Source organism: Bactrocera latifrons, unplaced genomic scaffold (assembly GCF_001853355.1).
Source record: "Bactrocera latifrons isolate USDA-ARS-PBARC rearing strain unplaced genomic scaffold, ASM185335v1 scaffold_205, whole genome shotgun sequence".
NCBI classification, from domain to species: domain Eukaryota; kingdom Metazoa; phylum Arthropoda; class Insecta; order Diptera; family Tephritidae; genus Bactrocera; species Bactrocera latifrons.
In genome coordinates, this window is record NW_017535575.1 from 415,660 (window position 1) to 418,407 (window position 2,748).

Sequence of the window (2,748 nt, forward strand, 5' to 3'; positions counted from 1 at the left end):
TAATAAAACAAACAAAATTTTTAATACTCAGATCGTGGGTACCACGGTTGCTAAAAGACGTCGGTAAAGTCGGTTACTAACATAAGGATTAAATGAAGCTTAAAATCTCACCAAATCTCTTTCAAACACAATGTAATTGGTAGCAAGGGAGATATACGACTGCAACGACGAAAATACTTTTTGCACTATAAAATATATGTATGTATGTATACACGAATTCTATTAGTTAGTGGGGGTTTAAAACTGTTCAACCCACAGATGCCACTCGTTATTGCGTGGTGATGCGCATTTGGTGTCAAAAAGCGCGGGTGGTTTGTTGAAAACTAGGACAGAGCTCAATAAAAAAATCCTCACAGCAACAATGAAAAATGATAGGGGATTAGTAGGATTACGTCCTACGTGCATAAGACCTTATATTAAATAAATAAATAAAATTGGGCATATTAAAATCATGCATTCAGAAAACAATAATTTTCAATTTTAAAAACTGCAAAAATATTTCAATCGATGGAAAAGCTCTTAGCAAAAGTAATTTAACATAAACTTGCCCATAAATGTATAAAGTGTTATCAGCTAAAATGATATTTCAATAAATTTAAATAGTCAAAGTTCAAATGCTYATTATGAAATGTATTTTTCCAAATACAGCAAAATAAGGGTCTCCTAATTTGAATGTTATGCAAAATAATCAAATAAGCTGTTATGCTATACTAGCCATGGAGAAAAGTTTTCCAAACTTATTAATAAGCAAATTTGGTGGGGTGTTGGTAACTCTATTATCTATTATTATATTTATAATATCTCATAACTTTCATAAAAATGTGAAGRCTGTAATTTGGCAAAATTTAAATATGTGCCCGGGTAGCTCAGTCGGTAGAGCATTGGACTTTTAATCCAAGGGTCCAGGGTTCAAGTCCCTGCTCGGGCGAAATAGAGTATTTTTTTATTTTACTTTTTAGGTATTTCATGTAATGTAGAAGATCTTAGAATCATGAAAATATGTTATTTCCTTCGCTTTTATATTCAAACAAATAGGTTCTCAATTTTAAAATTTAATATATACAAATGACCAATTTTAGCATTATTATTAATTTTTTAACAAAAAAATATACTTTATATCATTTAACGAAGTTTCGACTCAGTATTTGAAAAACATAAATGTTTCGAAGCAGCTGATATGAAGAATAGGTTTATACGTCTAGTTGTCTGGTATCTTGTTATGTTATCTTGACTCTTGTTAGAAAACTTAGTTCGTTTCAGAGAAAAGCTAAWGAAATGGTTTTATGTAGGTCCACAATCCATTTTCCTGCAAACTATATACAATGAACACATCGTTTTCATTAATATTTTCATACTAAACCAGTTCATATAACTAGATTTAAGTATGTTCCCTTGACCGAGCATGGTCACTATTTTGGTAATATTTCGTTCTCCGATAAACGGATATTTCAATTACAAGAAAATAGTGTACAATTTAAAGTAGTTAAAAATCGTGCGTGAAATCATCATGAAAAAAATTGACTTGCACTAGTGCTGTCTGGTTCGCGATGGCTTAACGGAAACTAATGGAATAATTGTCATTCATTCACATCTGACTAACTTTGGCTCGCATATATTTGTTGAGTAGAAATACAGAATCTGATTTTAAGGATATATTTTAAACACACGTTTTAGCCACGTCTCCATATGTAGACAGATCCCTTAGCCGGACAAAAAGCCTGAGACGGTGGTTGACCGGCTATGAGGAATTTCACTATATTGATAAATCGCAATACATAGCTACTTTTGTGGGCAAACATCAACTTTACAGCTTGGGATTAAGGCCACAAGATCGTAGGAAAAGAGTTTTATCAAATTCATATACATATTAGTGGATTTAGAAAAATTGGAAACTATTATGTTTAAGTACTTCACTTAATAAGTTGCGTATTTTCACCGTAAAAAAATCGATTTTTTGATGGCACAAATCAGAAAAATAATTTTCAAATAARTAAAACTATAGATATTATTTTCTTTTAAATAATGCATTCCAATTTAATGAATGTATTTTTCCAGCCTTGATCAGAGTGTGCTAAATTATTTCTGAACGTGTGGCGCCACCTAGCGGTAAGTTGACGAACTGTGGCGTTTTTCACCACATTAGCTAATATCAAAACCATATTGGTGAGARATTCGRTAAATCAAAGTGGCATGGACRSAAAACGAGTTTTTGATTTCGATTCRATAAGTGCCCGGGTAGCTCAGTCGGTAGAGCATTGGACTTTTAATCCAAGGGTCCAGGGTTCAAGTCCCTGCTCGGGCGATAATCTATTTTGTTTCAAATTATATTTTCGTTTTTAATATTTACGTAAATTTCATTGTAAAAAGAAATGTAAAAAAGAAAAGACTTTCATTGAACCCTTCCCAAATAAAAGGTCTTCATACGAAAATTTCCAGATTGTTATATTCTGAGATTATTGCCTGGCATTGGATAATATTTTATGTTTCCTTCTTCGTGTTGCAAACTTTTTGCCAAACTTAATATATCCTGTTTAGCCATGTCCGTCTATCTGTATATATACGAACTAGTCCCTTCTACTTACTTCTTCTTTTGTTACAATCCGATCTCTTTCAAATTTGATTKCATTTATTTAAAGAATATAATTATTCAGTTTGTAGTGTAGTGTAGTTGCCTATGGTACAAAGGAAAAGTGAAACCAATTTTTGAACAGAGTTGATGTCAATCAGACTTTTGGACTTTTTCATKAA

The 2,748-nt window shown here is 31.8% G+C and overlaps 2 non-coding genes across 2 annotated transcripts; both read left to right on the plus strand.

The window, feature by feature from the left end:
* The first annotated feature begins 855 nt into the window (after positions 1-855).
* On the plus strand, positions 856-928 carry Trnak-uuu. The gene has a single exon. It is a non-coding gene; the product is annotated as a tRNA-Lys (tRNA).
* Positions 929-2,229: 1,301 nt separating this feature from the next.
* Trnak-uuu lies at positions 2,230-2,302 on the plus strand. Its single transcript has one exon. It is a non-coding gene; the product is annotated as a tRNA-Lys (tRNA).
* The last annotated feature ends 446 nt before the right edge of the window (positions 2,303-2,748 follow it).